This window comes from Epargyreus clarus, unplaced genomic scaffold (assembly GCF_041222505.1).
Source record: "Epargyreus clarus isolate Ecla_fem2 unplaced genomic scaffold, WU_Ecla_fem_2.2 ptg000007l, whole genome shotgun sequence".
NCBI lineage: Eukaryota > Metazoa > Arthropoda > Insecta > Lepidoptera > Hesperiidae > Epargyreus > Epargyreus clarus.
Genome location: NW_027332215.1, coordinates 6948525 through 6971556, shown reverse-complemented (window position 1 = coordinate 6971556; position 23032 = coordinate 6948525). Strand labels below are relative to the sequence as shown.

Below are 23032 nucleotides of genomic sequence, written 5' to 3'. Positions count from 1 at the left end.
GAAAAGAAGCCTTGCTTTATACATATTTAAATTTTTATTTAATAATAATATGTTCTTAACTATTTAAAATAAAGGAATACAATTGAATGTGTTTTATTACAAAAATCTCATTCGCCGTTAGCAAGATAAGACATAGAACGCGTATTTTTAGAGATCCGTAATCCTCCGCTGTCCGTCTGTCGGTAGATATACACTTATTTTTACACCATATTTATAACGGTAGCGGATATAACAAGAAATACTAAAAATAAAAACCTTTGAAAATAAGTGGAGGTCGCTACGAGAAACGCTTCTTGATATTGACAAACAAAAAAAGTCCAAGTGTTATAATGTTTTCATCCATCCATCTCCCTTTCATTTGATGCCTATATTAGGTTGGTTGAACAAAAGTATGTATCTAATCCGCCATTTCGTATTTGCGGCCATCTTAGGTTTCGAGTTTTTTATAATGTGTTGTATTTTACAAGTTAAGCCTTTTCATTTGATACCCATATTGGGTGGGTTGTCTTGAAATATGTACGCCGCCATTTTGTTACGGCGGCCATATTAGATTGACAACAAAACTAAATTTATATGATTGTATTGTCACGCGTAATAAAGATACATGCCAAATTTTAGCTTAATCGGACACATGGAAGTGGGTGAAATATAGCTTGCAAGATTTCATTACAAACACCGGGACAGGTGTAACTAAATAAAAGCTTGTAAAAATAAAGGAAAATTTGGTGGTACGGAATGAAACTCCTGATGCGGCCAATCATTTTAAGTGGCTCTTTAATTTTATGACTACTATGATAATTGATAACAAATACTTTAAAAAAAATAATAAGAAAAATTGGTGCTATGGAACCTTCTGTGTGCGAATTTAACTCGCACTTGGCCACTTATTAATATATATTATTATGGCAGTAACAGGTCCACGAGTCAGTTGATCGCTGTTTGTCGTGAGTGCGTGACAGTCTTTGCGCGCCAGCGCCAGCCGCTTGTTCGTCAACAAAAACAAAAATCGGTAAGTTCTCTTTTCGGGCCTCTTACGTCACATTACCAAAATATGTATCGAAAGTTTCACTGCTACTTGCCGATGGCCGTTCGAATGCATTTTTGCAAGGTTCTTTATTCAAATTAAACTTTACGCGCCATTTCATGGTACTTATTATTTTATATATAAAAAAATGTGTACACTTACACTATATTATAAGGTTTTAATTAAAGCCAAATCCACACTCAAAACGACTAAATATGTTTAAAAAAAAGAATTATAAATAATAATCGCATACTTGCGCGTTAACTTATTATATTTCTATCTTATACATATTGTTAATACCGCGATTTTTATATAGACATCCATGTCATCCATATAACTACGATGAAGGTAAAATTCATTTATTATTATCACTTAAACAGTAAAGGAAAACGCGATGGGATCGCGAAGAAAGCTGTCTGAAAGATTTTTTTTAAAGTTCTTAAAGTTAAGGTTTTAAAGTTTGGGTATCCACCCAGGCTGTCGATCCCACTTTGGTTACCAGTAAATATATAAAATATAAAAATAAATGACTTGAACTTTGTGTATATTGAACGGCAATTTAGGGGAATCACAGGGAAACACAGTTATACAAGAATCCAATATGGCGTACACCTCAATATCGCGGACATTTTTTTAAGAATTCTTAAGTGTGCAGGTTTCCTCACAATATGTTTTCGCCATTTAACCAAGTGATAGTTAATTTTTAATACTCACATAACTTTGAAAAGTCAGAGGTGCGCGCCTAAGATTTGAACCTCGGACTCATCGATGCCGAGGCAGAATTTCTTAACCACTAGGATTTCACTGTTTTATTTTATTTCCTGAGAAATTTCGAAGAATAAAATAACTTCATTGAAAGATTGTTTTCAGTACTAGCTGATCCGGCAAATGTTGTGCTGCCATATAAATAAACAAAATGTTAAGGGTGAACAATTCTTATCACTTAAGGCTATGAAAAATAGATAGTGCACTCATCGTCTCAGACCTACTAAATATGCATATAAAATTTAGAGCGAATCGGTAAAGCAGTTTTGGAGGAGTACGGTAACTAACATTGTGACACGAGAATTTTATATATAAGATTTTTCATTTCTGTTTGTTATGATACAACGACTAGCTTCTTACCAATTATGTTACTGTACGTTATGAAGTGCAAGCCTTCTTGGCATTTACGGTATTACGAAATAGCCTCAACAAGTTATTAAGAACAAATTTTTGCGGTATTTAATATTTTTGCTCTGTTATTACCTTTTCAAGCAAGACTTGGGTATGCTAAAATTGCTAATTATTTTCGACTTTTCCTGTGTCGTTCATTAGGGTTACATTGAATATACTTGTATCTTAATCGGCAAATTTTTGTTCCAAATATTAGTTGACTAAATTTTTTTTTTTTCAAGAAAATAATAACAAAGCACATTTCTTTGTGTTGCAAAACAAGAGGACAACTTGTCATACAACTTTTATACCACACCTACTATTACTTTAAATACTTATGAACTACAATTCAGAAAACAATAGAGTTTTTTAAGGTAGCCGTTTAACTTGTTTCTTTTTTTCAGGCCGGTTCAAATAACTCGTTAGGTCCCGAAAATTCGGTTTGAATCACGCGCCTGAAATACAATAATGTCCGAGTAACATAAAGCTTTTGTCCAAAAAAAAACATTGCAGGAAAAAGTAAAATCCATGCTGCTCCGTTGAATTGCGTTTAAAATCAGACTCGGATTGGACAGTCCAACAATATTACGTTGACTGATTGAAGTAGTGCTATAGTATACAGGGTGAATTTTTAAAACGGGCCTTCAGGGCCAAATCCGAAACTATAAGGATTACCAAAAAATTCTGAAAGGAGTTACGAGGTCGATTTTGATAAAAACTAAAATTGCATCATTAGTTTTTTAAAATATTTTTTCCTTAGCCGGGAATCGAACGAGAGCAGTTCGGACTCTGATTGATTTTCCAAACTCGTCAGCTTAAGCCGCAGCTAGCTCCGAAGAAGGTTTTGTTTTCTGTCTTTCGACCAGTTCTTGGCTTATTTGCGTGAGCGCCAGTCTCGACAAAGCGTTTGATAGCGGATTGTTTGTTTGTAACAAAAAATATTTCACGAACAGATGCCACTAAAATAAAGTAGACATTTTTGTAATTATTTATTTATTGAAATAAGTTCTGAAGATATAACAACATGTCGTACTAATAGCTATGAGCTAATAACATTCGGTCTAAAATTACTTCAATTTGTGTACATTAACCTAAAATTATCCTTATCTTTACTTTCTTACTAATCTTATAAATCCGAAAGTAAATCTGTCTGTCTGTCTGTCTGGCAGTCTTATCTTCACGCCTAAACCACTGAACCGTTTTTAATGAAATTTTGTACAAAGATAGTCTGAGACCCGAGAAAGTACATAGGATAGTTTTTATCCCGGAAATCCCACGGGAACTAGGGATGGCGATCTAAGATCTATTAATCGGAGAATCGATCTTTTGGACCAAAAAGTCGATTATTTTAATCGATATTAGTAAGGATTGAATCGTAAACTATGCATTTGATCAAGTGATGATTTTTAGCAAATTTGTTGTCCATGAGCCCTCGAAGGTTTTAGAGTTGGTACGACCAATTTTCGCCAGATGGCGCCACTGTCATTCCAATGAAGGTACGAATTTTCAGTTTAAAGTATGTTAGTATGTCATATTATTTTCTTTTAAACACGGGCGAAGCCGCTAGTTATTCATAAATGTATTTAATTGAATACTTATCTAATACACTCCGTATATAACAGGGATGTAAGTAAAAGACTTTTCCGAGGCATTCCAGCTTAGTCCTCAGGGGTAGCGGCGTATCTGTGGTCGACCTCAGGTAGGAATATCTAATCCTATCTGGGGTTTATTACAGATGTCCATGGGCGGCAGTAGCCACTTACCATCAGGTGGACTGCATGCTCGTCTGCTACTCTTATATTATAAAAAAAAGGTAAAGATAGTGCATAATAAAACATGCACGAGCTATTAATCTTTGGACAACACTAAAGATGTTGCTTTCCCCCAAAAGTTCAATTCTCCAAAATATGTCTTATAACATTTGTATATACCGACCCATGTACCAAAGACTATCAGCTCATATGCCAACTAAGTAATTAGCGTCACAAAATGTAATAAATCGCAATTTATCTGTCGAATTTAATTAAACGAGACCTACTAAGTAGGCTAATGTTGAAAGTGATCCAATTATTGTTTAAGTTATAAATCGTGTATTTAATGGATAAGTATAAATAATTAATTAAAATATATTACTAACACGTTACTCATAAAAATCAAACGAATAAGTTAAATAACCGAAACAAAATTTAAAAATTAAAATAAATAACAATATGACAACAAATCCTTCAATTATAACCAATTATTTCAACGAATTCTTTGCGACAACGGGGGAAAGTGACGAAAATCACATTCCTCAAGGAAGACCCGTTATACACCCCACTGAAAATTCTATATATATCGGACCTGTTCAACAAAAAGAAATTACATTTGTTATTAAAAATTTAAAAAGCAAGTATAGTTTTGGATGGGATGAAATACCCCCGATACTAATAAAAAAGTGCATAAACGAGTTAAGCCCTCCTCTTACTATATTAATAAATCAATCTCTCTCGGAAGGTGTAGTACCGAATCTATTAAAAATATCGAAAATCACACCGATCCATAAAAAAGGTGATCAAACTGACTGCAACAACTTTCGTCCTATAGCTCTCTTGTCAAGCTTCTCAAAAATTTTTGAAACAGTAATGACTACCCGGCTTTATTCCTTCTGTGAAAAATATAATATTCTAGATGAGAGTCAAAACGGCTTCCGGAAAAATCGCTCGACTACACTGGCAGTGTTTAAATATATACAACAAATTTTGCAATTATTAAACCAAAAAAAGTACGCCGTAGGCATTTTATTAGATATGAGTAAAGCATACGACCGGGTTAATTATGATATCCTCCTAAAGAAGTTGCACGGAATAGGCATACGAGGAACAGCATACGATTGGTTTTCTTCATATTTAAATAACCGTACCCAATACACCGAAATAGAACATTACGACATGCAAACAGGTATCATAACAAAAGAAAAATCAAAATTTATAGAACTTAAAAAATCAATACCACAGGGATCCGTGCTGGGATGTATATTATTCCTAATATATATCAACGATTTGCCCAAATGCGTAAACACCACAAGTATTCTATTTGCTGACGATATTTCATTAGTATTTCCTTGCTCTGATGATTCGCTACTGAATCAAAAGTTAAACACCCTGTTGGATAACGTGAATTCCTGGCTAAGCGACCATAATTTAAAAATAAATATAAACAAAACAAAAATATTACAGTTTAGACCTCACCAGAAATGCCCCTTAAATATTAATTATCAAATTCATAACACACATATAGAATGTGTAGATAGCGTTAAATTATTAGGCCTACACATCGACACACATATCAACTGGAAAAATCATATCCAATACATATCAACAAAATTATCAAGATTTATATACGCTTTGTATGAGTTAAAAAAGGTTACGGACTTAAAAACAGCTAAGTCCGCTTATTACGGATATGCGCACGCGTGGCTCCAATACGGCATAATACTCTGGGGAAATAGCACAGACACTAACAAATTATTCACCTTACAAAAGAAATGCGTACGGATATTAGCCAACATTAAACAATCGGAAAGCTGTAGAAAATATTTCACAGATCTCAATATATTAACTTTAACGTCCATGTACATTATAGAAATATGCAACTTTGTAAAAAAACATAATAATCTATTTGTCTGCTCCAATGAAACAAAAAAATATAGTTCACGAAATCCGAACAAACTCGCAATACCACAATCTAGACTAGCAATGTATGGCTCCGGACCCTATTCTATGTGCGTCAAAATATATAATAAAATTCCGAAAGAAATCCAAGACGAAGACTCGCTTACATTTAAAAACAAACTAAGGAAACTATTAATAAGTAAATGCTATTATTCACTACAAGAATTTTTTGAATGACTATACCTACAATCTACTTCAATAAAAATCTCACCTTTAACCTAAATAATGATAATGTTGACATTCCTATACTTAATTCAATTTACATACATTAATATTAATTTTATATAATTGATTAATTTGACTTTGTATAAATATTGACATTTTATTGATATGAACCTATTAAAATGTAATAATAATGTATTTTCCATTTTATATAAACAATGACGATTCTAAGTTAAGAAAAATATGAGCTAATGTGAATGTATTTCATTGCAATGCCCTAGCAGGGTACATGCATGTTCGAATACCCTACTTGTAACACCATAATTATGTACTGTATGCATGAGCAATAAAAATTTGAATTTGAATTTGAATTTGAATTTGAATTTGAAATAAGGCATAAAGCTCAATTAATAGTTCAATTAATAGGTTTCAAATTCAATTTTTAAAATCAATGCGTGTAGGTTTTATCACGATGGTTTCCTTAACTTTTGGTAATCAATTTGTATGTTTTGATGTGTTCCTTCTTCTAAAAACGACCTCAAGGGTCAATGAGATATTCAGTAGGTCTGAGAATCGGCTACTATCTATTTTTCATACCCTTAAGTGATAAGGGGTGTTCACCCTTAACATTTTTTTTATATGGCAACACAACATTTGCCGGTCAGCTATATATAATTTCGAATGCCTTGTATTTTTCTTACTAAAGACATTAACCTCTTCAGTGGCATATTTCTGGGGCGGACGTACGAAATAATATCTTTCTCGTTGCAAAGTTATAGCGGTTTAATCTACGTGGGTAGATGTTTCAATATTGGTATTGGGGGTTTGAATTTCGGAATGGTTGGTTGGTGTTGGAAGCACATTTAGAACCACCGCCGCACCGGGAGGAAATTTATGATTTTGTTTGCTGCGACTAACGTGTTATATGCAGCAGCCCTTGACCACAGTATAAGGATCTAAAAACTTACAATATGTTTTAAGTACATAAACATGTACTATTGTATTATAATAATGGTATTATTTTGTCAAATTACATTTACATTTAGTTAAGATCTATGGGTAGATTTAAATTCACACAATGTATACCTATTTGTTTTATGTGAGAATATCTGTGTTAATAATAAATTATTTTTACAAGTTATGTTGTCATATACCTATTTATTATATGATTGGCGGCTAGTAACTGTGCTGGCAATGTACATCTGTAATCAACCCCAAATAGAAAAGGAGTCCTTTGATATCAGCCAGAAACATGCTGCTACGCCTAACTTCGAGCAGAAACCTCGCTTAAGCTCCTCTCTCTTACCACATCTTTCACATCAAAACATAGCATTACTGACGCATAAATAGGTGTGGCGATGGTGCCTCCGGAGTCAAACCTTCAAACCACGTTTCAAATTATTCTCAACCCTTAAATTTGGAAAACTAAAGGCAGGATAAGTGCAACAATATTCAGAAATGGTGAATGATAGTCGAACTTATTTGCAATTCTGTGCGCGCCGCGATTTTATTTTTTATATAATATATATTATAACATTTATATATTATAATATAACGTATATACATAGTATACACAACACGTTTGAGTAATTGAAATTGAAAAAAAATGCGTTGCGAATGAGCGTGTAAAGGTATTATGTATAAATAAATACATAATACCTTTTTTCTAAACTTGTATTGTTGAGTACAATTTTTATTCACAGATTGGTAAAAATTGGAACTTATAAAAAAGAAAAAAGAGACAATATAAAACGATAACAGCTTATGATCAGTATTAAGAAAATATCGTTATTAAAATTATCTGAAGTAAAATACACAATAAGACAAGTTAAGAAACTTACATAAAACCATACACATAAAAAGCTAAAGCGAATGAAGAACAAATATATGTAATAAAAATATATTTCATATTTTAGTAAGATTTTTATCTCTACACTTATAATGTGTTACAGAATTTGCTTTAATTCTTCACACGTATTTTTCAAATAGATTATGGTCTTATAAATCCAATAAACTCTAGGCTCGCGAACAAAAACCTTGACGGTGGTAGAATCCTCTATGGTACGACTCCGGTGGCACCATTGAAACGTGTGGTACCTTACCACACCTTTCAATGGTTTTTCCGAGGCATTTCAGCTTAATCCTTAGATTGGGTTTAAAATTAAAATTCTGTTGCATGATTTGATCCCCATATGGAGATTAAGTAACAAGACAAGTTAAATAAAAATAAAATAAAATCTTATCCTTACTCCTTACTAATATTATAAATCCGAAAGTAACTCTGTCTGTCTGTCTGTCTGTCTGGTTGTCTTTTCTTCACGCCTAAACCACTGAACCGATTTTAATGAAATTTTGTACAAAGATAGTTTGAGACCCGAGAACGGACATAGGATAGTTTTTATCCCCGAAATCCCACAGGAACTAGGGATGGCGATCTAAGATCGATTAATCGGAGAATCGATCTTTTGGACTAAAAAGTCGATTATTTTAATCGATATCCTTACTAATATTATAAATGCCAAAGTAACTCTGTCTGTCTGTATGTCTCTTCTTCACGACTAAACCACTGAACCGATTTTAATGAAATTCTGTACAAAGATAGTCTGAGACCCTAGAATGGACATAGGATAGTTTTTATCCCAGATAGCGATCTTAGACCTATTAATCAGAGAATCTATCTTTTTGACCAAAAAAAGGCGTTTTTTTAATCACTCTCCAGTAATGGATCCTACCTACGTTTGTGGGTCTTTTGGCATACTCTAAATAACCATGAGTTTAAAAATATCAATTCTTGCAATCGAAGACGGTTGCAATATTATATTAGTTTATATAGATTTATTGGGATTATAATTTAGGGGTGGCGATTCTTTCCGAAAAAGATCGATTTTTGAATCGATTCGAATCGAAGTGCATTAAATCGATTCACAAAAAAATCGAGGCCCTAAGAATCGATTCGATCTCCAGTAATGGATCGATTCAGTGAATCGATCTTTCAACCCAGAAGATCGAAATTCGATTTTTTCATAATTTACCTACAGTTACTTTACTTATCCACGTTGGTGTTGTGTTGTGGTTGTGTCCAGATAAATGTTGGTGAAACGTAAAATAGGCTTACTCGCAAGTAACTAACGACTTATTCTGGGAATAAGATTTATGCGACGTTGCTGACATCGGCCCTTAGTCGATCATCTATCTATTTACATTTGATCAAGTGGAAGTGATGATCTTTTGCAAAGTTGTTGTCCAAGAGCCCACGAAGGTTTGGGAGTTGGTAAGACCGACAGATGGCACCACTGTCATTCCAATGAAGGTACGAATTTTCTGTTTTATGTGTGTCATATTATATCTTTAAAATGAGGGCGAAGCCGCGGGCACCACTAGTTTTAAATAGTTAAATCAAATCAAATCAAATCTTTAAATGTAAATATAGGTCTTACAGGTGTTCACATGGTTATATAAAGTGCGCTATATTTGACCCTTTTGGGTATACAAATGACATCCTTACTCCTTACTTAATATTATAAATCCAAAAGTAACTCTGTCTGTCTGTCTGTCTGTCTGGTTGTCTTTTCTTCACGCCTAAACCACTGAACCGATTTTAATGAAATTTTGTACAAAGATAGTCTGAGACCCGAGAACGGACATAGGATAGTTTTTATCCCGGAAATCCCACGGGAACTAGGGATGGCGATCTAAGATCGATTAATCGGAGAATCGATCTTTTGGACCAAAAAGTCTATTATTTTAATCGATATCCTTACTAATCCTTACTAATATTATAAATGCGAAAGTAACTCTATCTATCTGTCTGTCTGTATGTCTCTTCTTCACGCCTAAACCACTGAACCGATTTTCATGAAATTCTGTACAAAGGTAGTCTGAGAACCTAGAATGGACATAGGATAGTTTTTATCCCAGAAATCCCACAGGAACTAGGGATAGCGATCTTAGATCTATTAATCAGAGAAGCGATCTTTTTGACCAAAAATGTCGATTTCTTTAATCGGTCTCCGGTAATGGATTCTACCTACGTTTGTGGGTCTTTTGGCATACTCTAAATAACCATGAGTTTAATGAGTTCTTGCAATCGGAGACGGTTGCAACATTATATTTGTTTATATAGATTTATTGGGATTATAATAGGGGTGGCGATTCTTACCGAAAAAGATCGATGTTTGAATCGATTCGAATCGAAGTGCAATAAATCGATTCACAAATAGTCGAGGCCCTAAGAATCGTTCTATCTTCGATATTTTTTCGAGGATAGCAAAAAAAAAGGTTATCAGGATCAAACAAGCATTGAAATTATGTATCCGTCAGCAAATCCTTACTTCCTTACTAATCCTTACTAATATTATAAATGTGGAATTAACTCTGTCTGTCTGTCTTTTCTTCACGGCTACACCACTAAACCGATTTGAATGGAATTTTGTACAAAGTCTGAGATAGTCTGAGACCCGAGAAAGGATATAGGATAGTTTTTATCTCGGAAATCCCACCAGAACGGACTCCAGTAATGGATCGATTCAGTGAATCGATCTTTCAACCCAGAAGATCGAAATTCGATTTTCGATTTTACCTACAGTTACTTTACTTATCCATTAGTTGATCATCTATCTATTTATATAAAAATGAATATTTGTCTATATACATTTTATAGAATCGGAAACTATGCATTTGATCAATTGATGATCTTTTGCAGAGTTGTTGTCCAAGAGCGCACGAAGGTTTGGGAGTTGGTAAGACTAAATTTCGACAGATGGCACCACTGTCATTCCAATGAAAGTACGAATTGTCTGTTTTATGTATGTCATATTATATCTTTAAAATGCGGGCGAAGCCGCGGGCACCACTAGTAATTAATAAATCCTATTAGAAATATTAAAAAAAAGTGTCATTGTCATTATTACCTACCTACCTACCTTAAACAGAGATAACAGGACACATAATCGCGAATCAATATTGAATTTCTTCAATGTTGATGTTTTGAATTAGTTACAACCAATAATGAACATCAAGTAGCCGCAAAAACCACCTAACTTTAAATATAGTTATCTAAGTAAATATTAATAATATTACTAATATGTATGAGGCCTTCGGTCATGCATGTTTGCGTAAAATACAATTTAAACCAATTTGCAAACAATATTGCAACAAATATTATTATAAGTACCTACTTACTTTTATGTTATTTACCATCCATGTATATTTAGCTGCAAAATGGGATATTCTGTTCCATACGGAGTAACCTTAAATATTTATATTTAACGACAACATATCCGTCTTCATTTCCGTCGATTGTTTTCCAAGAAAAGATAAGGTTTCGTCAAAAACTACTATTTTTATAAACACTTCGTGCAAAGGGTCGAGTTTTACATTTAGCCTTCATTGTAAATATTAACTACAATGGTAGCCTATACAATATTAAATACAATGGTAGCCTAGTGCCTAGTGGTTATTGATTCGGGTTTTCACTCGATTTTTACAATTTAACTATCATTTGCTTTAACTATAGAAGAAATATTAAATCTTCAATGAGAAAACTTACATACCTGACAGTACTGCATAAAAGGTATCTAAGTGTGAAGTCTACCAATCTGTACTTGTTTAGCGTGGTGGGCTGTGTCCTGAGCCCTAAACCCTTTGTAAGGTGAGAGGTTTCCCACATAGGGATAGAATACATTAACACACCCAAAATACTTTTGGAGTTTTTTTTTATAATATAGGAGTAGCAGACGAGCATGCAGTCCACCTGATGGTAAGTGGCTACTGCCGCCCATGGACATCTGTAATCAACCCCAGATAGGATTAGATATTCCCACCTGAGGTCGGCCACTGATGCGCCGCTACCCCTAAGGACTAAGCTGGAACGCCTCGGAAGTCTGTCTCCCTTACCTACCACACCCTTCAAACCAGAACACAGCAGCGCCTAACACTGCTGTTGTTAGGTAGATATAGGTGTGGCTGTCCCTGTAGTTCCGGGACCAGAATAGGGCTACGGTATCCCCTGCCTGTCGTAAGAGGCGACTAAAAGGGGCTTCCGGGGTTGCGGGCGGCAAGAGTGGGAGCTCGAACCGCCCGGCTAGTGACGCCGGGAAGGACGGCGGTATGTGTGGTCGCATACCGTCGTGCCCACCAGACGGTGTGGCGAGCATCAAGCTCACCTGGGCAGAGCCCGATGGGGCAACGCGCTAAGAGGACTCCGGTTGCGTTCCTTTGGAGATCCCGGAGTCCTCTACGCAGCGCCGAGGAAGGCCACCGGGGGGGTTTTAGTGCGGTAAGTATCCCACATAACTCCGTGCCGCTCCCACGGCATAGGGTACCTTTTGAAGGTTTCCCCCTCGTAAACAAAAAAAAAAAAAAAAAAGATATAGGTGTGGCGGTGGTGCCGTCAGAGTCGAACCACAAAGGGTTCTACCTTCAATTAATAGGTAGTAAAACCACTTGTGGTGTTGATTATGACTGGTTGAAAGTTAAGCCACATTAATTTCTGTCTAACAGCAGTGTTAAGCACTACTTTATTATGGTTTGGATGGTGTGGTCAGAAAGCATTTATTCCATAACATGCCCACGAGAACTGACGTCATTTTAATCGTGTGTGTTCTTTTTTCACCTAATTGTTGAACTGTGTTTAACAACATAAATATTAATATACATTATGCAAACGTTGGCACGAGTATAATTTATTACAATTTAACACATGGAGGATAGAAATATAGTACATACAATTACTATGTGTAATCATACTGTTACTCAAGATTTTCAAGAACTATTTCGACAATAGTTCTAAAAACTAGATTATATTTTTATATACGACTAGCTGACCCGGCAAACTTTGTACCGCCTCAAAATCTATTTATCAAATTTATTTCATATAAAATTTAGCCTATGTTACTCGTGGATAATGTAGCTTTCGAATGGTGAAAGAATTTTTAAAATCGGGCCAGTAGTGTTTGAGCTTGTTCATTACAACCAAACAAACAAAGTTTTCCTCTTTATAATATTAGTGTAGATTGTACTAGAAATGAGAAAACATTTTACGTTACAGATAATGGTAAGTGGTTACTGCCGCCCATGAACATTTGGCATCCTCGTCATATTGAAGAGAAGTTCTACTTCTTCCTGACGTCGATCACATGATGCTCTGTAATTGGCATGATGACAGTATTAAAAAATCATAGAATAAATGCCATAACCATAGACTTAGAATTTTTTCGCTACGCTAAAGACCAACAAAGCATGAGAAAGACATATGTCAACTCATATAGACAATCTACTAGAGAGAAAGAGATGCCAAGAAAAGTGACGGCGTGTCAATTTCTCTTCGAATAAGCGGCCTTAAGCTCTCCCGACTACGGCACGTTTTATTATTTTACCAAAATTAATACTAGTATTAATATATTGCTGAGTTTTTGTTACAAGGGTGTCTTACTCTATTGTCAAGTGTACCGTTACAAGGAAAATAATCCACGGAAGTATACGTTTCACAGGTAAATGCGATTTTTCTATCCCAGGTTTTTAAGCAATATTTGGTTTCATATATAGTTGTTACAATGCTATATTCATTTATCTTGCTATAAATACATATATTTCATAGATAGATAAAAAGTTACCGAAATATATACGAGAATTAAATTATTTATTTACGCTAGGGCTTGACAAAATGGTGACGTCATATGATATCGATAATGTGTCGATAATATAATAAAGATCATTTCATGCATCACAAAAGTAGTATAAGTAAACTTTGTTGACGTATTGTAACCGGAATATACATATTCTGAATTTTTATGTTATTGTTATTATGTTAATAATAATCGAATAATATTTGTATCACCTATATCTTTTCAAGGATACCAAGTCGATCAAGTGAGGTACGTGAAAAGTGGATAAGAATAATAAATCGGCCAAAATGGACTCCTATTAAATCATCGGTGATATGTAACAAACATTTTGAGGAAAAATAGTTTATACCAAGGAAGTCGTCGTATTAATTTGTATATCATAATACTTGTTTTATAATCTAAATAAATAATCATCTATGAAAATATGGTATTTTATTAATTTGTGTAATAATTTGGATACGTAAGCTACGTTGCCACGGCAGGCTCATCAAATTAATACTGGATGTCAATCGATAAAAGGTATGAAGGTAACAACACTATTACGCACACATACACATATCAATTTTGGTAATGCGTTTAAACTGACATTGTGTATCTTTGACATCCTATATCTATGGCCATGACACATGCGAGCGGTTTCGCGCTTAATTCAAAATAGGTATAAAAAGATGCTATTGTTTTCGTTAATACTGAATTAATTACTTAATTAGAAATCACTAGACATGTACATACATTACAGAAGGGTTTTTCAAAATTTGTTATCATGCCTATTCCTAAGGCTAAGTTACGAGTACTTTATTATTATTATGTAATTCAGCCGACTTCCACAAACTACTACCAAAACGCAACAATTGCTTCACGTTAGAAATAGATGTAACGTTTGGACCCCTCTGGTCGAACCATACTCCTTTTCTAAATCAAAATTATCCACGCCACCTGTATAAAATAAAACCCCTTTTAAAATAATATGAATTTTACTGTTATCAATATTTCTCATATTATTTTCATCGCAAGCAGATCTGAAATCACAAGAAGAGCCTCAGTCTTTCTGTCACTTTTAATTATACATAATGTTAGCAAATAGCTCGACAGTAATTGTCCTTGTCATGCAACTATATATAACTACTAGGTGTCCCGGCAAACGTTGTGTTGCCATATAATTAAAAATATGTTAAGGGTGAACAACCTTTATCACTTAGGGGTATGAAAAACATATAGTAGGCGACTCTTAGTAGAATACCAGACCGCAAGTCTGATAACAAAATTGTAGGAGCGCTTAAAAATAAGCATATAATTATAACGGCGAAGGAGAACATATCGAAGAAACCTGCACGCCTGCGATTTCTTAAATAAAATTTCTGAAATTTGTTTGAAAATCAACAACTTCACAGAACAGTAATAAGATGACGCCTTGTGTAAAGTAGGTAAATTACAATATATAAAGGACGACTATGTTAGTATATTAAATTAAGATAATGACCAAATTTAATTTTGTTGAAATCTTGTATCTTTTGGACTAAGCAGGTACTTATAAAAATTGTCCCTGTAGTTCCGGGACAAGAATAGGCCTACGGTATCCCCTGCCTGTCGTAAGAGCGACAGGCAGGGGGCGGCTAAAACGGGGCTTCCGGGGTTGCGGGCGGCAAGAGTGAGAGCGCGAGCCGTCCAGCAAGCGACCCCCGGGAAGGACAATGTTATGTGTTCCGTTGGAGTGCCGGAGTTCTCCACCAAGCGTTGAGGACGGTCACCGGGGGGATTTTAATGCGGTAAAAACCCGGCATCGCGGCCCCACGGCGTCGGGTAACCTTTTAAAGGTTTCCCCCTCGTGAACAAATTACAAAGGTACACTTTATAAGCATACCATAAGTTTTTGAAAGTGAAAAATATAATTAGATGAATTTGTTTATTGTTGTAAGACAACATTAATAATACGTAAATACAAGGTTAAATGTTTTAAACATAACATACCGATAAAGATAGTTAAAAATAATAGGGCTTGTAAAAACAGCAACCACATGATCTGCGGAGGAAAGGTCGTACGTGTATTAATAGTATATATACAGCGCCCTAATAGCACGTGTAATAGCGCGGTTGTTATTGGTAATGACTAGTGATGCCCTGAATTAATCGATAACTGTTAAATTCTGCGGTGTCCCAATTCGAAGGGTGTGCGAGGAGTTCCTACTCAGTCCTCGGGTTCGTTTATCGGGGGTCGATTATTGATGATAATTGGCAGCAGTAACTACTTACCGTCAAGTGGAATCAAAAGTAAAATGTCCCATCAGAAGAACTTTTGTTGTTTCTTCAACAAACTAGGATTATTAAATTTGACGTACTTTTTACCCGAACTAATACTATTTAACTATGTAAAAGATATATTATCGATGGCGTTATTTCAGTTCTTTTCGATATACCATTATCGTGTTGGTCAATGATCAATATTTTTAAATATCGATATTTTTTGGTCGGTATCTATTATCTAATTTTCGATATATTCTGTTGCATGCCTAACAACGATGATTTTGAATACAGCGTTCTGTGATCATTTATATGCGGTCTATGTTCATTAGAATATAATATATATCTATAAGTTGTTCGATTGAGCTACGTACTCTCAGATTATATTAAATTTTTCTATACAGTACCCTTAGTATGAGGTTTTACGTTTTTACGAGTACCTACAAAATGTACCTACTCCACCACTCAGCTTCAATGTAGATTGGTAGATTGTGGCCTTCCTTTATTTTAATTTCAAGAATGTGTTAGACAGATTGACTATTTCGATATTTTTAATCTAAGTTAATTAACTAAGATACCTGGCTAAGAGGCACGGCCTCTTGATCGAGGGTCCTAGTTTCAAATCGTAGAATAAAATGGTGAAGGAAAATATCGTGAGGACGTTGCATACCTGAAAAATCTTTAACAAAAGAAAAATTCAAAGTTATATGAAGTCTACGAATTAGCACTTGGCCAGCGCGGTGGACTATGGCCTAATTCTTCTCATTCTCAAAGGAGACCCGAGCCCAGCAGTGGAGCTGTAATGGTGTGATGATGAACCTAAGTATCCAGGAATAGTCTGAGGCATGCATGGTTTACTTTTTATATAATACTAAAGTAGGAAACGAGCACGCAGTCCACCTGATAGAAAGCGGTCCCTGTCACCCATGAACATCTATAACCTTATAACCTAGTCCATATATAACTGGTTCTACTTGAAGCTGGACATAAATTCGAGTACCTTGTCACTGCTGAGGACTAAGTTAGTTGCTTCATCTGTAAGTCAGCTGGATCTACACTCTTTCATTAAAACAGAAGAAGCGTGAAGAAATCACGCTACAAATAATTTTGAATGTAAGTTCACTTCAGGTACAAATTGGAGTTCGTTACAGATGTCGATGAGCGACAGGTGTCCATTGCGACCTTCAAATAGGTGCATAGTATTCTACGAGCTTTAAGCTTAATTGACGTAAAGGATAAAGCTTTCTCTTAGGTAATGATTACTGTCGTCACAAAAAAAAATACTATTTATTTAAAGTTTTAACTATCTTGTCAACTCCAAGAATCATTGTAAATTTATAATCCAGACAAAAGAAAATTCAAAACAGAGTTTACGATGGCAAATTCCGTCATCAATAATTTTTGGAATTGTGGAATCCAGTTCTGGAATCTGGTCATAAAGGCCATTGTTTGGTACAGCGCGATTGGCTCAAACGGACAATAGGATTCCGTGAATAAAATATCTGCGTATGTTTATTTCGTGAGCATTAATATCAAAGGGAAATTTGCATTAATGAATTCGCCATTCAAATCAAATCAAAACTCAAAACAAAACAAAACAAAACAAAACAAAACAAAACAAAACTCAAAACAAAAGAAACTCCATAACACACATCTTTTAAAAAAAAATGTTTTTGACAATGTTAACTTAACGTAATGGTACATGTGGAGCTGGAGCTAATTCAGACCACACCGTTTTGTCAGTCAAATAATCACTTACTTTATAGTACGCTTTTTTACATAGCGTTAGTTTAACATGTTTAAACTTTTTTTCTGTGGATTCAAAATGTGGTCGGGTATTTTATTGTAGTAGCGAATACAGTTGCCCACGAAAGATCTAGCCACCTTACATAATCTATGTTTAGGAATTGCTAATTTATTTCTATTTCTGGTATTAAAGTTATGGTGGTTACTATTTTTTTCAAACATATCAGTGTTTTCTTACATACATAATATTTTCATAAATGTATTGACTATGCACCGTCAATATATTAATAGTGGGAAACAGTTCTCTTAGGGACTCACCACGCCGCAGACTATATATTGACCTTATTGCTCTTTTTTGAATAGTAAATATAGAGTCTATGTCAGCAGCACTGCCCCACAGTAGAATGCCATAAGACATAATGCTGTGAAAGTAACTGAAATAGACAAGTCTGGCAGTGGGTATGTCTGTTAACTGTCTAATTCTTCTGACTTCAAAAGCTGCAGTACTAAGTCTGCTGGACAAAGCAGAGATGTGGGGACCCCACTGGACTTTAGAATCAATGGTAATCCCCAAGAAAACAGTTTCATTGACGAATTGCAAAGTCTCACCATTTAGAGCGACATTCATCCCCGTACTCCTTACATTTGGTAGCATAAATTTAATACATTTAGTTTTATTAGAATTTAAGAGTAGGTTGTTTGCATCAAACCAGTTCTGAATCCAGCAAAGAGTTTCATTAATATCGTTCGTATCCTGTGATTGTCGTTTTACTTTAAACACCAAGGAAGTGTCATCAGCAAACAAAACAACCTCAGATAAATCCTTTACTACATTTGGCAAATCATTTATATAAACTAAAAATAGAAACGGACCTAGGATGGAGCCCTGAGGTACACCTATTTTAATATTAGAACCTGCTGATAATGCTCCATTTACTTGCACTCGTTGGACTCTACTGTTTAAATAAAAATTTATCAACTTTAGAGAATTTCCCTGAATACCATAATATTGTAATTTTAACAATAAGGTTTTATGATCAACATAATCAAAAGCTTTAGACAAGTCACAAAAAATACCTATAGCATCATGTGCTTGTTCCCAACAATCAAAAATATGTCGCAGCAATTGAACACCAGCATCTGTGGTAGAACGGCCTTTAGTAAAGCCAAATTGCTTTTGATGTAAAAGATTATTTAGTTTAAAATGAAGCAACATTTGGTGTAAGAGGATCTTTTCAAAAATTTTACTTAGAACAGGCAGTACTGAGATGGGTCTATAATTGTTGGGATCTTTAGTATCACCTGTATAACATCATCTTTAGTATGTATAACATCATCTTTAGTATGTTTCATTAAATCAGGGAAACAGCCCTGATCAACACACATATTAAAAATAGTGACTAAGTAGGGAGCTAAAGTTTTAATGATTGATATACAAACTTTTACTGACATTCCCCAAATGTCCTCTGTATTTTTAACAGTTAATTCTTTAAAAGCTTTTAATATGTCATTCTACGAAGTAGTGTCTTGCCACAAGAATATATATATCCAAATACTGTCCAAATCCAAATATAGGTCTGTGTTTCGTGCCAATTTTTAGCAATCAGTCAAAAGTGCATTCATGTGGAATTACTCAGAATCAAACTCAGGATAGAGTGAAAGTTGCGCCGCCAACTAGCTGTCGGTCAAGTTCTCAAAGAACGCTGTCTCCATACATCATAGGTACAATAAAAAGAAATAAGAATTAAAACTAAAAGAATGTACTTGTTAAACATTCACTATGATAGTGATTACAGACGGCGACGTTTTACAGCGATTCAGTACCAATACAATTGCAAAGCAGTGATAGTGGTTAAGAAACTCCGCCTCTCGATCGAGTGGTCCAGGGTTGAAATCCCAGGCACTCTGATTTTTCAAAATTATGTTGCTATTAGAAATTAATTGTCACTTGCTTAAACGATAAAGGTGAGGAAACCTGCATAAAAAAATAAAACAAATTTCAAAGATATGTGAAGATATGTCCTCTATACACTTGGCCAGCGCGGTGGACTATGGCCTAATCCTTATCATTCTGAGAGGGGACAGTGCCCAGCAGTGGGACAATAATGAGTTGATGATGATTAATGATTGCATAGACCACGTTGTTGTGGCTGCACCCTATATACAGTCGCGGTTTACACGTGATGCGTTTTTCACTTTCTGCCTATCATTTCTTAGCACACGCACATGGTTTTAAGGATACTGCAATGAATGAATGGGTGCTGTCGCGCGTGTTAAGGTTCCGAACCCAAAGGATAAAAACGGAACCCTACTACTAAGCTTCCGCTGCCTGTCCGACTGGCCGTCTGTCCTGGCACAGGGCTTTATCACCTGAACGGTTCAGGAGATCGATAGACACTTGAAATTTTTACAGAGTACGTATAAGGAAGGTCGCTATAACAACAAATGCTAAAAATAAAAGAGTTCAAAATAAACGGACCTCCCATTTATTTCAACTTTTTTATTTTTTACATACATTACACAGCCTTATAAGAGATGGACGTTTTTCGCTTTATTTATTGAACCATAATGGGCACACAGTTCAAATTTTCGTAATGCGTTTACTTCAATGATAGCTATAATAATAAATGCTAAAAATAAAAAAAATATATTTAATAAAAATTCCGGTGGTACGGAATCCTCCGTGTGCGAGTTCGACTTGCGCTTGACCAATTATTATTTTTACGTTTGGGGGAGTGCAGCGATGTGTTCCCGGGTGTATCTAATACCCATGTTATTATAGGGTGGATAAGGATATTTCCGACTTCTTCAATTTCTAGTAACGTCAAATTAAGTAAGAGTAAATAATATAATTGTGAAAAAAGCAAAAAGTAAAAAGTGGTTGACATAAAAAATCGAAGTGCCGTTTTGACTGAAATAATAAATGGTCACTTTATGTTTAACACCTATTAAATGCGACCGGTTATCGATTTTGCATGCATACAATATTTGGGTGAGAGCGTCTGCTATCTGCTTGCAGTGTTTTATGTTATGCACATTTCACAATAAATTAAAATTTATATCTTTGTAATGTCAACTGATCATAGTTTGGAATGCAACGTCTTCGCCCCCACACCTTTCTACCGTGTAGTATTCTGCATAATAATAGCAGTTGCGCAGCTGTGTTCTACTTTATCTGAATGTGGGAAAAAGATACAAAAATGATATCATAGTATTGAGTCATTGATTAATTATCGTATAAAATAAATTGCAGATAGAACCAAAGGATAGGACTTTAATACTACATGTTGGAGTCGATAGGTGTTCTGTGCCGTGTAAAACGCTTTTTTATAATATAGGAGTAGCAGACGAGCATGCAGTCCATGTGATGGTAAGTTACTGCCGCCCATGGACATCTGTAATCAACCCCAAATAGAATTAGATATTCATACCTGAGGTCGGTCACAGATGCGCCGCTACCCCTGAGGACTAAGCTGGAACGCCTCGGAACAGTATGTCTCCCTTACCACACCCTTCAAAACGGAACACAGCTGCGCCTAACACTGCTGTTATTAGGCAGAAATAGGTGTGACGGTGGTGCCCGGAGTCGAACCACAAAGGGTTCTACCACCAAAAGTCTGGTAGCATTTATTATTTGTGGACATGACATAGGCCACAATGACCACTTAACTATAGAATTTACATAGTTATTTACGACTGCCATCTATGCACTAATTATACTACTGTCTCGCAGCTTTTTTTAGGGCCTATTTCTGCTGGAACGAACACAACCATGTCGTAAAATAGAGACACGAAGCGTTCCAACTTAGATGTTAGTTAGTTACCCTGAAGTAATTAGTTAGTTTTCCTTAACCATCACGATTTTATAATGTTAAAATAGCAAATAAGTATAAAATATAAGCTCGTTATTTAGTATATGTATACTCGTTTTATAGTACCGCATTACAAAATGAAGCCAAGGTATTTCTATTGTTACTCTGTATGGCTCTACACGTGTTGTGTACGCGGTTGAATTTCAGCTGAAATGTTCCAGAATTACTTCAAATGCGTACAGCCAGTTGCCTGCCCGTCGTGTATAGGGAGTAATATCAGAAATGTTCAACTGTGAAAGCAGAAATCGAATACACTCACACTTTCAAAGAAGTTATTTAGATGTTAGAAAAATGATTTAGGTCATTTTTGCTGAACGTAAATCCCGACAGCACGAATTTTTTCAACCTCTTATTTTTAGTATTTGTTATCATAGCAATTATAAAATTATATAGTATTGTGACAATGAGATCCAAATTTCTATTAAATGATACCTTTTTAAGTATGAAGCACCTACACACACACGCGATTGCAATTAGTTGCTATTTACGAGGAGATTATACCGTGTACAGTGACCAAAGGGTTATAAGGGACCTTTTTATTAAACATTCGCTATCTGTCCATCTATCCGTCTGAAACAGTACTCTACACACATGACCCTCTCCAAATACCTAAAATAGTTTTATTTACATTTACAAAAAAATACAAAATATTTACAAATATATTTACATTTACATAAAAAGTATAAGTAATTTTATATAACCTTCAAATGTATATATAAGATATAATAAATATAAGATAAGCTTTTATAGAGAAGTAATTCTATTTTAGTATCTTCCCAGCAAATCATTTCATTTGATCCATATCATATCATAGGGGTGCATAAGAACATTTCGATATAGAATTACGTCACTATGCACGTCACATTGTCATCCAAACCAAACATATATGCAATATTTCAGTTACGAGTAAATCGGTTGAGGTTTAAAATTCCGTCACATGCATACTTACTAAAAGAAGTTAAATAAAAGATGTAACTGGCGGTAGATACGGCACCTATCCGAATTTATTATGATTAATAACTCGTAAATAGACTCGATCCCGTTCGAACCGCAATTAGGCATATTTCCATCGCTATACTCGACACATACACATTCGAGTATTTTCAGCAAAATCAAAGCGTGGGCAGCAAGCAAAGCCGATTTACTGCTTAAATAGGGACGACTGGCCAGCAAAAGCTCTTAAATTTAATAATATGTTAGTAGAATAGAATTATTATGAAAGTTTCGAACTTTGTTAGATTCCCCTTAATTGGGAAGTGAGCTAGAATGAAATTCTCGTTTGTGTTTCTAAGGAAAATACTATGTAGTAAGTTTTGTGAGTGGATTAAATTATTATGACTTACCATATCAAATAATTTCCATGATTTCAAAAGTGTCAATTTTTTTAATTCAAAATAGGTTCTTTGCAGAGCACTTTTTGAACGTGAATACAACTACCGCCACTTCACAAGGTGCTTCGTTATGGAGAAGAAGCGGCGAAAGCAACTCCATAACAAA

At 34.9% G+C, this 23032-nt stretch overlaps 1 protein-coding gene across 2 annotated transcripts in view; it reads left to right on the top strand.

The window, feature by feature from the left end:
* Nucleotides 1-923: 923 nt before the first annotated feature.
* Nucleotides 924-23032, top strand: part of LOC140743321 (putative fatty acyl-CoA reductase CG5065) — a 72914-nt gene continuing 50805 nt past the window's right edge. The window contains exon 1 of one of the 2 annotated variants that reach the window (XM_073074488.1): nucleotides 924-1009. The gene's annotated coding sequence lies outside the window, so the exon portion shown is untranslated. The remainder of the gene's footprint in view (nucleotides 1010-23032) is intronic. The other variant, XM_073074487.1, reaches the window with a different exon arrangement.